Source organism: Leopardus geoffroyi, chromosome A1, assembly GCF_018350155.1.
Source record: "Leopardus geoffroyi isolate Oge1 chromosome A1, O.geoffroyi_Oge1_pat1.0, whole genome shotgun sequence".
NCBI lineage: Eukaryota > Metazoa > Chordata > Mammalia > Carnivora > Felidae > Leopardus > Leopardus geoffroyi.
In genome coordinates, this window is record NC_059326.1 from 105,923,493 (window position 1) to 105,938,123 (window position 14,631).

General features: G+C 40.7%; 1 pseudogene; it reads left to right on the forward strand.

The window, feature by feature from the left end:
- Nucleotides 1-1,192: 1,192 nt before the first annotated feature.
- LOC123579005 overlaps nt 1,193-14,631 on the forward strand; it is a 40,261-nt pseudogene continuing 26,822 nt past the window's right edge.

Below are 14,631 nucleotides of genomic sequence, written 5' to 3' on the forward strand. Positions count from 1 at the left end.
CTGTCTCCTTCTCTCCCTCTCTCTCTGCCCTTCCCCTGCTCATACACACACACACACACACACACACACACACACACACACACACTTTCTCTCTCTCAAAAATAAACAAATATTTAAAAATAAATAAGACTTTGAATATCAGCTTTCAATTCGGCTAACTACTGACCTTAGAGCTATTAAAAAAAAAAAAATCATGGGGCACCTGGGTGGCTCAGTCGGTTAAGCCTCCAACTTCAGCTCAGGTCATGATCTTACAGTTGGGTGAGTTACAGTCCGGGGTCAGCTCTGTGCTGACAGCTCATAGCCTGGAACGTGCTTTGAATTCCATGTCTCCCTCTCTCTCTCTCCCTCCCCTACTCGTGCTCTGTCTCTCAAAAATACATATTAAAAAAATAAAATTAAAAAAATAAATCTTTTGAGTGTCTTGTTAGGTTTCACCCAACACAAAAGTAAAAATTCCTGGTCGTATTGAATAATCCCATGGACTCAAGAGGCATCCTTACAGAGGTGCAAAAGATACTCCCTTCCCCAGACCCAGAGTCACTCCCAAAGAGAACCAAAATAAAAACTGAGACAACAGATCTGAGATCTGGCAACAGTTGGTAGGACCCTACTCACGAATGGAGCATGACCCCATCTCTGTCAGGCTGCAGACAGGGAGCAAGGTCCATTTCTGTGCCTCCATGTTTTGGGGGGCCCCCACTGAGAGGGTTGAGCTGCCTGCACACACAAAAAATCTGCATGATTCAGTCAGGCAGAAAGCAAGTCACGTTCTCAGGACAGGCAATGAGACCAGAAAGAAGGCCACACCCATCCCTGGGAAAGAGAGAGAACCAACCACGAATGGTACCCGAACGCAAATCCACGAATCACAGGGCAAAGACCCAATCCTTCCAAGTGTTGTTGCCTGCCACTCTGCAGGGAAGGGACAATGTGAGAGTCTACCATCCTTTCTGCACCAGGCCTCACAGGTGCAGGTCTGTAAGCATTGCTTTGATAAGAATCCTCACCCTGTGCTGGTTTCTGCCAGTTTTCCCAGGATCCTGGCAAGCAGTCTTTGCGGTCAGCAGGGTGTCCCGGTGGATCCCATCCTGGTGTCCAGAAACTGCAGAGGAGGAAAAATACATCTTCCTCTACCTCTTACAGTTAGTGGTTGGCAGAGACCTGTTTTCCCAGGGCGCCTTGTAAGCGGATGAGCTTGTCTGTGGGAATAGTTCTCCACGGTGGCCACAACCTACTTCTTCAGTCTGAAAACCAAATTTTATTCGCCCAATGCATCACACTGCACCCGCTCCAGCTTAAGCGGTACCCAGCGCCTCCCCTGATCCGGTCCGGTTTCCGGACGGGACCCAGTGTGCCTCCCTGGATTTGGTCCGGTTTCCGGATGGGAACCAGCGACTCCCCGGATCCGGTCCGGATTCCAAAAGGGACCCAGGGCCTCCCCGGGATCCGGGCCGGTTTCCGAAAGGGACCCAGCGCCTCCCGGATCCGGTCCGGTTTCCAAATGAAACCCAGCGCCTCCACGGATCCGGTCTGGTTTCCGGACGGGAATCAGTGCTTCCCCGGATTCAGTCCAGTTTCCAAGTTGGACCCAGCGCCTCCCCGGATCCGGTCCGGTTTCCAAAGTGGACCCAGAGCCTCCCCGAATCCGGACCGGTTTCCAAGATGGACCCAGCGCCTCCCAGGATTCGATCAGGTTTTCAAGTCAGACCCAGTTGGACTCCTGCCAGTTTTCAGACTCAATGCAGCAAAAAGAAATGTCCAAATAAAGTCTGAAATCTCCTAAGGCAAAATCTGCAAAGCCAGGATCTGAGGGCGACTCTCCCCGGGCCTCCAGAGGTGATGAGGAAACAGCTAGCTCCGAGGCACATCAGGTACGTTCATCTGGTTGCTCTTTGCTGCTGGAGGTCATTGGGGGTGTCCTTCAGCTCCCCTTCTGAAGAGGGAGTTATTAAAAGAAAAACTGAGATGCATTAAAATTTGTAGGAGTTCATATGAGCAAAAATCAATTGGAATCGGGTGGTATCCAGTCTAACAGGTAGAAAGGACCTCTGAGGAGATGTTAAGGATCCAAAACTTACAGGCAGAAAGGAGCAGAAACAAGGAGGCTTTAGGAGGCGGAAAAACCAGGTTGGTTATTGCATGGTTTTCTTTTCTTTGGGGGTGGCACGGGTGTATCAGGCAGATTACCCAGCTGGGGCTGATCAGGTGATTGCTGATTGACTGATTTCAGATTATCATTTCTGGAAGAGCCAAAGCTATGATTAAGTCAGTTTGGTGATGTGGGGCTTAGTATAAACTGTTCAATTTTGGGCCTGGTGCCTTGTTTTTAACAGAATTACAGCTGCCATAATAATGACAGTGGCTAAAATACACGCCAGGCTTTATGCTAAGAGCACACAAATGTTTAGCACATTTTTATCCTCACAATAATCCTGAAGACATGGGTATGCTTATTATTGCTATTTTTTTGAGACGAGGAAACCTAGGCAAAGAATTGAAGTAGTTGCCCATGGTTCCATAACTGAAGGTGATAAAGCCAGGATTTGAGCCCAAAAGTCGTGCTCCAGAACAGGTGTTTGCCTGGAACAAATCTCTGGGCAAGGTTTTGTAGCATGTATACACAGAAATTAAATAGTTGGGTCACAAGGTGTGAGCATTTTATTACTTTCAGTGTCACTGTTCCGGTTTATATTCCCAGCAGCACTGAGTGAATGTTTCAGGCTCAGGTCTCTCTCCTCATGCAGAGAGCTTACTGGTAAGATACTATGCATGATCTAAACTAGTCATCTATCTGCTGACCATCTGAAGCCTAGGAGACGTGTGCCTTCAGCTCCACTTAGCACATTGAGTTTCTTTTGTTGTTGTTCTTTTATCTTTTTTGGACATGGCTATCTTTTCAGTTTTTCTCTTTTGTACTTAATAATTACATGTTTGGGTAGAGAGCAGTCCTAAAACATGAGCTTTAGCACCACCTGGACTTTCAATTCTATTCATCTGCTCTAACCAACAAATATTTCTTAAAACTCTTCTCCTTTGTTCCATTACCAAAAATTCAACATGTTTGTGTTGATCATCTTCTTGATGAGCTAGATACAGGGCGTACAAAAACAAATAAGGAAAAATTCTTTTCTCTGAAGACCTTGCAAAGGAATTAGCCATATAAACAACTAATTATAATGAAATGTGATAAATACTAGAATGGAAGTATAATTATACTCTATGAGAATATACATGACAAAGTATTTATTTTTGCTTGAGGTGGGGCTTAGGGATGGTGACATATATGCTGGAAATTGAAAATGAGTAGGGTTTTCTTAAACTCTAAGGAAAAAAGTGAAGGTATTTAGCAAAAGTGAGGAATATAAACAATAACTTGAAGGCCTGAAAGTTCATAGCATTTTCAAGAATCAGCAAGTTGGGCAATTCATATGGTGAGTGGTGGCAATTGGGTTACCTGGGATGGTAACTGAGAGGTGGGAGCTGGGTCACAGCTCACTACCACCTCCCTGGTTTGGCTTTTATTGATTTTGTATACAGTCTAATTTTACGTATCACTTTTCCCTTAAAGATTTTTTTTTTACCACAGGAACTCTTAATGATTCATACCACTTTTTAGACAATGGCTCCTTTTTTCCCAGTACAATGATTTTTTTACCATAAATTCCACTAAATAAGCATACCAAACAAAGTTGTACTTTTAACATTCTTGTTTGAAGCAAAGGCACACTTACAAATTTGTTTTATACAATAGTTTCTAGTCAAAGAATATTCCACGGAACAAATTTGAAATGCATGCTAAGTTTGGATGAACCCAGATGTGTTGCTTTGACTGTGGATGCCAAGCAAGAGGAATAAACCTGTATTCTCTTTACTGCCTTTCCCTCTTTTGCACGTATACTATTTTCTCATGCTTTAAAACACATAGTTTTCTGGGCAAAGACTCCAGTCTTTTCTATTTATGTCAAAGCCTTCCATATCAGGTAGTTATTTTAGAGTTTAAATCTCAAGGGAAATAGAATTGTCAAGCCCATATGATTTTGATATTGAATGCCTGCCTGGTATTCAAACACCTGACTTTCTACCACCCTTCAAAGAATGATACTTCATTCCTCCTCCAGCCATCATAAATCTTTCTCCTTTTAGAGTATAATAAAACTTCATTATATTACTTTGTATGTGCAAACAGTATTCACTTTCAAATTGATTATTTGTTATTAACATGTTTTTCTTATTGACTTGATGTATTATCTGAGAAAAATGTCGGGTTATTAGACTGGTACGGATGCATTCATATTTAACAAATTTTCACTTAAGAGCATTATTTTTAGAAATGCATTAAGGTCATTACAGAAGGAATAGATGTGTTTGGATTCCATAGAAGGCCATTTTTAAGAGAACAATTAATAAAAAAAAATTCCAGTCTACTTCTATAGATTGACAAGATTATTCCTGTTGCTTCTGATTCCAAGAAAATAAGTCAATTCTGACCACTAAGTGAGAGCAGATAATTTATTGGGAAAAAAGTTATTGTATTAGTCATTTCACCAAAGTCTGTGTGAAACATCTAGTCAGGAAGGGTAAGAGTGAGAGCTGCTGGGGGTCACAATAGCCAGAGATCCAGGGCTATCTTTTAAAAGATATATAGAAGGAGCAGGGGAGAAAGGCAGATAAGGAGAGGGAAAGAATCATAAGCAGGCTTCATGCTCAGCAAAGAGCCCAATGTGGGGCTTGATCCCATGACCCTGGGATCATGGCCTGAGCTGAAATTAAGAGCTGGACGCTTGAACAACTGAGCCACCCAGGCGCCCCAGGGCTATATTTTATTATTTGTGCTGCCACTCTTTTCTGCCTCATTCTTGTCTATCTCTGCCTCACATTCCAGTTCCAAGGAGAGATATCTAATTGGCATGGACTGGGTTATTCCTACATTTTAGTGACTACTTTGGAAGACAGTTTCTCAAAGTAGGTTTTTTTATTAACTAAGAAAATGAGTAAAGTGTACTTATAGTGTAGGAGAAACAACAGAAATCCACCAGATTCTATCAATAGTCTATCTCACACACACACACACACACACACCTATTTTCCTCCATATATGAAAATTTTCAAATACCCTCAGGTGACATAATCAATCTCAAACAGAACATACTCTGAGCCCTGTGGAGTAGGTTAACCAAATGATAACCATTTTAAGGCATTCATCTTCAAGTGTGGAATCTCTGGATTATATATCATCCTTGTTTCTGCAGCTACTTACCAGCTGTTTATGTCTTCCCTTAACAACCCTTTATATGTATTGGTGTTGTTGTCATTGTTGTTTTTTCTAAACACGTATTAAATAGTGGTGGCCTTCTGGTAAACTTCACATGGGACATAACTCTTATTAGCCTTGGTCAATTCTGAGAGTTTCATTTGGGCAAACCATTACCTGTGCCTATGACTCAGTATGGAAACTCTTCTCAGTTATTTAAAAAAATTTTTTTTTTCAACGTTCATTTATCTCTGGGACAGAGAGAGACAGAGCATGAACGGGGGAGGGGCAGAGAGAGAGGGAGACACAGAATCGGAAACAGGCTCCAGGCTCTGAGCCATCAGCCCAGAGCCCGACGCGGGGCTCGAACTCACGGACCACGAGATCGTGACCTGGCTGAAGTCGGACGCCCAACCGACTGCGCCACCCAGGCGCCCCTCTTCTCAGTTCTTTAAAGAGGACATAAAGAAAGGTGTAATTCAAAATACCATCAATTGGAGAGACTGTCTTTCTCCACTGTCTTTTAGGGCCACACATAAGTAGGACTGAATTACATTTAGAGAGGAGCATGGAGCACCATCTGAAAACCAAACTAGTTTTTCATTTTCCATCACCCAATCAAAGGGAATTGCTAGCGAATCTATAGATAGGGATTTAGGAAAAAGTAAGGGTGTCTTTTAAGTATTTGAGATGACATAAATCTCTCAGATACTTGCATGTGGTAAACTACTGGCTATTCACAAAACTCATCATTCTTTTATTCTCTCTGGAGTTATTTCTAGGCTATTTGTAGCAGCTTCCTTTCTTGTGAAGTGTGATCATACGACTGTGTTCTACCTCACGGAATTGTAAGGTACCATTTCAGGCAAAGACGTTTAAAAAGTTTTGGGCTTCTTTTGCAGTTTTTTAAATCTTCCCTGATATGCTGTATATGTAGAGGATATCAGTGCTCTAGGGGATGGCAGTAATTTAAGAAGCAGAGATTCTGGATCTCTGAACCACTGTGTGGATGAGTGCTGCCAGCAAGGAACACCCATACTGGGATGTCACATGAATGAGAAATCTACCTCTGTTGGATTAAATGCCTGAAGCTCTACATGTATTGTAGAAATTAGTATTAATCCCTGGGTTGAGAAACACTAATGTCTTGCATTTGGTTCTTCGTACTATAATGGCCTTTATATCAGTGGCCACTGAACTAGCACAGGGATTCTGCCATTGGCCAAAGACGCCTACCCAACTATACACCAGTAAGCTGGAAAGTAGTCACCAGATAGGTTTGTTGTTCCATCGGCCTTGGCAAGTACTCCATTTTGGCACTTGATCCCACTGGCCTCATTCTGACTCTTAGACCACAGTGACTTTATGGCTTTCTCAAACTAAGGTTAACTAGAACTCTTTATCCAGTTCTGCCTAAAAGATTTAGGTAGTTCTCTGTCTTGTTTTTCACAATGCACATTACCTTATGTTGATTTAGAAGGCTGGAAGAAAGGACTAGAGAACATAATATGGTGCTACAGAATATCCGTCCTTAACATGTATGATTTTGACTTTATTCCAGGGTCTCTAAGTGTGGGAAATTGACTCAGAGGCCGTGAATGTAGTATGGATAGCTCAATTTGGTCTTTAGAATATTTTTGGTTATATAGATCTAGTAAAATTATACTACCTATTACTCATATATCTGTGGTTCCATGATTAATAAACCTCAGCTGGAGGTCTCTGTGTGTCTGGCAATCTTGGAACTTGGATGATCATGCTGACTCTCTTGTTTGCTAGGAAAACCAGTGATAATATTCTGCTTGTACACACTGGCTTTTTAGTGGTCAGCATCCATTTTGATTCTTGGTGCCTGCCTCCTATTGGTCATTAATTATTTTAAAAGTATGCCCTGATAGTAAAGGAGAATGCTGTATGTCTGCCACTACCTGGACTTGGCAGGTCTGAGTTCTTTCCAATCATGTTGATATCAGTAAGCCCAGTTATCAGGGTTGAGAGCTACATGGGATGATCATTTCAGAGGATATATATATATCTCAGAGGATATGTATCTTGGAGAAAAATGAAGTTACATTTCTCATTCATATGGTTTTGACTTGTGACAAATTTATATCTACTATAGTCATTTAAAATTAAAGTATGATATAAAGTACTTTAAAGCAAAATTTTCAGTTAAATACAACTAATGAAAAGTTTTTATTCCTGAGGCTACCAGAAAGAAATAGAAGACTGGCCATCATGGAAAAGCCACATTTTGCTGGTATTACTCGCACGTGTTTTGCAGCTTTCAAAAGCTCAGTAATTCAAATCTTTTCTTTTCCAAATATTTGAGTAAAAAATAATATTTCAGGAAGATGTGAACCCATTATTCTGCTACTTACCTCTGTGCACACATATGCCCTATTATGAGATGCATGGGGAAAAGTTATAGATTCAATCGGATGTCCAGTAAAAAGGTTTTTTTTTTTAATTATTAAATGTTTATTCATTTTTGAGAGAGAGAGAGACTGTGTGTGTGTGTGTGTGTGTGTGTGCGTGTGCGCACGCACACGCATGCATCAGGCAGGGGCATAGAGAGGGGGACAGGGGATCTGAAGTGGGCTCTGAGCTGACAGCAGCGAGCCTGATGCAGAGCTCAAACTCATGAACCATGAGATCACAACCTGAGAGTAAGTTGGAAGTTGAACCCACTGAGACACCCAGGTACCTCCAGTAAAAAGTTTTTAAAGTCATTCTTTTTCGAGTTAAGTAAGGACTTTGTCATGTGTTGAGAGTCAAAGAGTGGGAAAAGAATGATGTACTCAAGGATAGTGGTGAATAGTAAAGTTTACCATTAGCTTTGGGGAATTAGGAATGGGTTAGAAGGGTAAAATGACTACCAACTAGTGATAACCCTTTCTTCTGACATAGCCAAGAGATCATGATCTGGAGTGGAATTGAAGCCAAGCTATCATCCTTCTGCTGTACCATATTGCCTACAGCAGGTTCCTTGGGTAGCTCTTTACACATCACTCCGAAGCTATTTAGTCAATGAAATAATGTTTGCTCCAGGTATTAAGATGGATCTACAGTGGTGGAATCTGAATGAATATTCCTTTTAATTGATATTCCAATTCTGAGTAATTAGGAAAAATGTTGAGGTGGTAGTTGATGCCCCGTGGTTGCAGTACTAAAAGGTAGAATATAGTGGAAGCCTTCCTTAGATCTGAGAGTGAATAGCATGTACCAATACAACATAAAAAATCATAGACTCTGTATGTTTTTCTCTAGTGCTTCATTAAGAGTACAAGACATGGGGGCGCCTGGGTGGCTCAGTCAGCTAATGTCTGACTCTTGATTTTGGCTCAGGTCATGATCTCAGGCTCCTGAGATCGTGCCCCAAGCCTGGCTCTGCACTAGCGTGGAACCTGCTTAAGATTCTCTCTCTCCCTCTCTCTCTGCCCCTCTCCCTGGCTCGTGTGCACTTTCCCTCTCAAAAAAAACAAAAACAAAAACAAAAACACCAGTGGAAGGTATGGTATAACTTTGTCACATACTCAAAGAAAAGGTAAAGGATTTACTTTTTTTGATTTTTTTGGTAAAAATTTTTTTATTATTTAAATACTAGATTTTTAACGTAGGACAAACACTTGAAGACTTTGTATCTTCTCACTGGCATGCCATTTTTTGTCACTCAATGTGGCAATTTGAAACCATCGAACAGTATTACTTTACACGAGATTAACCACCCTCGCTCTTTTGTGGAGACAATACCTGAGATAGAGGATCAACTTGTTTTTTTCCAGTTAAGCTTGACAGAATGATGAAATCTGAATGATTATCATTGTCTTTCCTTTTAAAAAGGGTTTGTTTAAAGGGCCAAATATGGTAGTAGTCTTTGAAAATTCTTTTTAGGTTCAACTCCAGGCAGCTCAGATCTTTTATAAAAACTCCAGCCCTCCCTGGGTCCCTTAAGAGTGATCAACCGAAGATCTGTAATATGAAACTTCTGTGTGAATTAACTTCCCCCAGATGGGGCAAACCACAGTGTCTTTTAATGCACTAATGGTATCAAAATGCATGAACATCAGATGTAACTGCATGCTCACATTTGACACCAATCTGGTATTTTAATAAAGGAATTATAATGTAGGGCACTAGGGAAATCACAGTACATCCTCACATCCTGCTTACTACTGCTTAATAATCTCATAAAGTCTTCTTTCGATCAAACTCCCCTCCTAGGCTTGAATAATAGGATCATAAGAAAGAGATAAGGCAGAAATTAGAATTTAGGACTCCCCAGTATTAATGACTAATGGATTCCCCATTTACCATTAAACACTTTAACCACTGCTCATTGGCTCATGGGGAATATTACTTTCCTTCTGGTCTTAAACAAAATATAGATAATAAAAATAATTTAGGAAACTTCTTTTTGGGACCTGCCCTTAACTCATATTAACACTCTTGGAAAGTCATGTAACTACTGGACTTTGAAAGACAAATGGAACTTTTAAACACCTTTTTTGTTTTTTAATGCAACATTCCAACTGTGAGATTTGACTGTGAAAAAGCCTTCACGATATTGTATTTAATATTTTGTTTTAAAGGAAAACAATTAACACCCTATGCTTTTCCTAAGAACACGTCTTTCTTAATTGTTAAAAATTTTACAAAATTGAAACATATGACTTAGAAGGGGCATATGGATACACAATCTTGCAGTTACTCAAAGTGTTCACTTTTTTCTTCATAGTTTACAAAATGTAGAGGAGAGATAATTATTTTAAAAATTATGTGTAGTTGTAGAGTTTTTATTGTTAAGGTATTTCTATAATAATTGTAAAAGAGAACTCTAAACTTCTTATCCCATCTCCTAATAAATGAAATGAATCCAGAATTCCAGCCATCTTATTGCATCCTATAACTTCTCCCACCTGTAAGAATGAATTAACTCTGCAAGAATATTAACGTTTCCCTTCCACATCTTTAAGCTAAAGCATACTGAAGAATTGACAACTCTAAAAACTATTTTCTCAAATTAGATACATTGATGAATATACTTGATTCTAAGAAATGTTATCAAGGTTGTCAGTGAACGTAGCTATCTTGTGAAATGGAATTTGGTTATGTATTCACAAGTGTTTTGTGTTGCACCATAATTTTCCTACTCATACCTCAGCTACAACTACCTAACAGCCACCACAACTTTTCATTTCTACCTGAATTACAGAAGAATTTTCAGAGAAGACAGATTTGATTTCAGGCTTCAATTTTAAACTAAAAAATATAGCATTAGAACACAAAGTTGAAATATATGGGGAACCAGGGGCTGACAAATGTGAACTTAGGTTTCCAGGAAACCAAGAAAAAAACAAGGAATTTTCCTGCAAAAAGGTACATTAAATGGTTGCATAGAAAGTTTACTACATATAACCTGTGTTTGTGTCATAAAATTTATGATGTCTGTGTCATATATGGGACAAATGCAGGATGTCATAACTGCCACTGGGGCAGGCAAGCGCCAATCTTTTCAAAGATGGTAGATTTTTCTTCCTTTCTTCCTTTCTTCCTTTCTTTCTTTCTTTCTTTCTTTCTTTCTTTCTTTCTTTCTTTCTTTCATGTTTATTTATTTTTGAGAGACAGAGAGAGACAGAAGGAGAGTGGGGGTGGGGCCAAGAGAAGGAGACACAGAATCCAAGGAAGTCTCTAGGCTCTGAGCTGTCAGCACAGAGCCCGATGCGGGGCTTGAAATTTTGATCGTGAGATCATCACCTGAATGGGAGTCAGACGCTTAACCAACTGAGCCACCCACCCAGGCGCCCCAATTATTATTTCTTTAGTATCACTGACAAAATGTGGTAGTTGTATCTTCTATATTCAACAATATTTTTTTCTTCATCAGTCTGCTGAATTACTTCTGGCTTCTGGATTTTTTTTTTTTTTTTTTTTTTTTTTTGTATAGAAATAAACCTGGAAGGCTTTGGGTCCAGGAATGAGACTCTAAAAAGAAAAACTGAAGGCTAGTTTATTGCCTATAGAGTGTGTCTACTTATGGAGGGGGAAATAGCAATAGAAAAGCACCCACGTTTATAAATCATTCATTCACTCCTTCAGAATCTATTTATTGCTTATGGGGTATAAAGAGCCTGACATCAAAAAGCACACAGTTGACTGCCTTGGATGTACTGATAGGAGTTACGACTTGGTGATGGCCTTTATAGAGCTGCATACACATGCTAAGGTTTTGCCAACCAGAGAGGCTTCTGGCAGAGGCAATATCTGAACTGTGTGGCTAAAAGGAGGAGCAGAGTTAGCTAAGGGAATACGTGTATGGAGAGGAAGATACTCAAGGCACAGTCTCCTCCCCTCGTCCAGGCAAAGCCTCAGGTACAAGGAATTGCAAGGAAAGAAGTGTCAAAAAATAAGTCAGTCGGCTATAGAGAACTAAGTTCTGTACAGGCTTGCAGAGATGCTAGGATGTTTGGGCTTCTTCCTAAGTTAGTGGGTAGTCATTGAATAATTTTAAACAGGAAAATGATTTGTTTTGGAAAAGTCATTTTGGTATACTGTGGAGTCACTGGTATACTGTTGGGGGGTGGGGCAGAGTGAGTCAAGCTTCCAAAGGGCTTGAGGGGCTACTGCTTGTGGTCCTTGTGTGATGTGATAAGGGTCTGGCCAAGGGGGTGGCCAGACGTGGACAACTTTGAGAGGCTTGGCAACGAGAGGAGAGGTGGGAATCGAGGTCTCTTTCATATGTTTACTTGGGGGAACCAGTCTGATGGTACCGCGTCTTACTGAGAGAGGGAGAGCAGGAGAAGGCTGAAGTCTGGGGCTCACCAGGGATGCTGAAATAGAGATTGCATTTGGGTACCCTGCTGCCTTGCTGCACCTTCAGATGAATTCAGCTGAATCTGGCTGAGAGAGGATAGCTGGCCAGGACCAAAGCTTTATTTCCGGTGCTAGATTTAGATTAACAGAGGAAACTTGAATTATTGGCCTCTATGGAAGCCACTGACTCCAGAGGAGAAATTCTCCCTTCAGCAATGCTGGGCACTAGTCCATTTGGAACAAAAAATGCTGGAAGAGGAAAAGACAAAAACTTCATTTGGATATAGTAAAAGGAAAGAGGATATTTTAAAATTGACTAAATAAAGAGGAGTTAAGGCAAGTATTACATTCTACAGCAAAACTCCGTTTTATGTATAGTTGTTAAATTGTAAAGAGAAGATATTTATGTGGAAAGTTTATACAGATTTTGAGTTTTGCCTTGACTCACAAAAGTTCACTTTGTAGCTTTTTTCCTCTATTGGCCTGCTAAATGTAACATTCAATTCTGTGCTGTCTTCAAAAATTAATCGATAGCTTAGTCATAATCTAATTTGGGGTTTCCATTGGTGGCAGCATCTCTGTGCTTAATTACTTTTTATCTGTTGAATGACTCTATTTGTTTTGGGGCATCTAAGGCAGGGAAGGTCTTCTGGGATCCACGAACTCCTGAAATTGCATACAAAGCCTGTGCATAGGTATTTGGAACCTTTGTCAGACAGAAAGTGCACTAGAGTCGGTGCTTGGGCACACATGGGGTCTGAGTTTTCCAGGTCTCAGTCATAAATCCTGCAAAGCTCCCCCTCTCCATTTTCTCTCACTTATGTTAGTTTGGGGCAGAGATTTTGGCTCCATGTTATCTGACTTTCTGACGTATTTGGTTCCTGGCTCCAGGCAGAAAGGGCCTCTTTTAACAAAGCCATATATTCTTCCCTTCCTGCTTTCAGATGGGCCAGCCTTAACAAAGTGGCTGTCTCTTCTCAAGCATGAAACAGTTTGTCTCTCTTGGCTCTTGGTTGCAAGCAATGGAACACAACTCTGTCTAATTTAAGGGTAAGGAATTTTGTGGAAATGTATAAGGTAGGACATGAGAGGAGGTCAGGAAGTAGGAGTGGAAGCAGAGTCTCACCTCTAAAATGCTCCGATTAGGGCATTGCCACTGGCTGAGAGTGTCCTGACATTACACCTATTATCATTGCACATCCCTGCCATTGAACACTGTACCATGAACTTCATCTCTATGTCCCTCATTGAGGGTACAAAATCTGGGAAAAAAAGAACCTGGTGGCTGAGTCTAGGCGCATGTCCCCATCATAGCTGCTGGTATAGGAGGGGGTATACTTGGCTTTCTTTGGCCCTTGTATCAGGATATGGTGGTGCCTCTCATCAAGGCTCACACAGTGAAGATTCCTTCCAGGAGGAAGGGATTTGTATAGACAACAAAGGACAAATAATTCACTACAAGTTTGCCCCTTTGGCTACCTCTAGTTTTCTTTCTGCTTATGATTACATTTTAAAATGTCTTCACCTAACATCATGTCACTGTTTCCTGGGCAGTTGAAGACGTGCTTCTTCCTCTCCTCTTGGAGGAAAACCCACAGCAAGTCAGGCTCCAATCCAGAATCTCAGGGTGATGTCCACTATTCAGTTTTGCACAGCCCCACTTCAGAATCCTGCCACTGATGGTGTGCATTACATCATCAATTACTACCAACAAACCTCCCCCAAGAAAAGGGTACTTCCTTAAATTGTGTAAAAAATAGCCCTGACTCAACAGGGAAGAAAAAAAATAGGTAGAGGCATTAGTCTTTGTTTCTGCAACTGGCCATGAGGCAGTAGCTGGTATTTATGACTTTCTTCTTCTACCACCCATTTCCGTTTGCTTTGCCCTCTGCTAGCACCTCAGCTGGCTGGGATTCTTTACCCAGTGGGGTCACTCAAACCTTCATTCCTGAGGGATCTAAGGTTTTAGTGGTTCTGCCTGAATAGATTGCCAGAGTCCTTGATTAACTTTTAGCACTAGACTTGGTAATATGAGAAGGTGTTCTGTTTATTCTCCTCCCTGCTCCCATTGTACAATAGCGATCCTATTTTTTTCTTAAAAACTAGAATCAATCAAATCAGGCTAAAACACACACTCTCTCTCTCTCTCTCTCTTTTTTTTTTGCTTGTCTTCACAGTGGCATAAAGAGTATGAAATGGCCCAATGGAAGTTTCAGTTCCATTAAATGTTGAAAGCATTCCTCTCTTTTGTCCATACCAGCAGAATCTGGGAATGATGGGATGGAAAGCAGAAATTTGTAAGGTGTAATTACTAATTAAGTAATTGTGAATAACATCATCTTTATAATCCCTGGTTCCTGTATTAACACAGTTTGGCTTTGGGAAAAACAGAATCGCTTACTACTACTTGCTGGTATAGAACTGTTAATGTTTCTGTGGAACTACACCATCAATTTTCAAGGCACTTATCCTACATGATGACTTAATCTTCACCGGTCTGTTTCACCTGTTTTGGCTCTAGATGATTGGCACATGACAAAACCAATATATCCACTGGTCATATT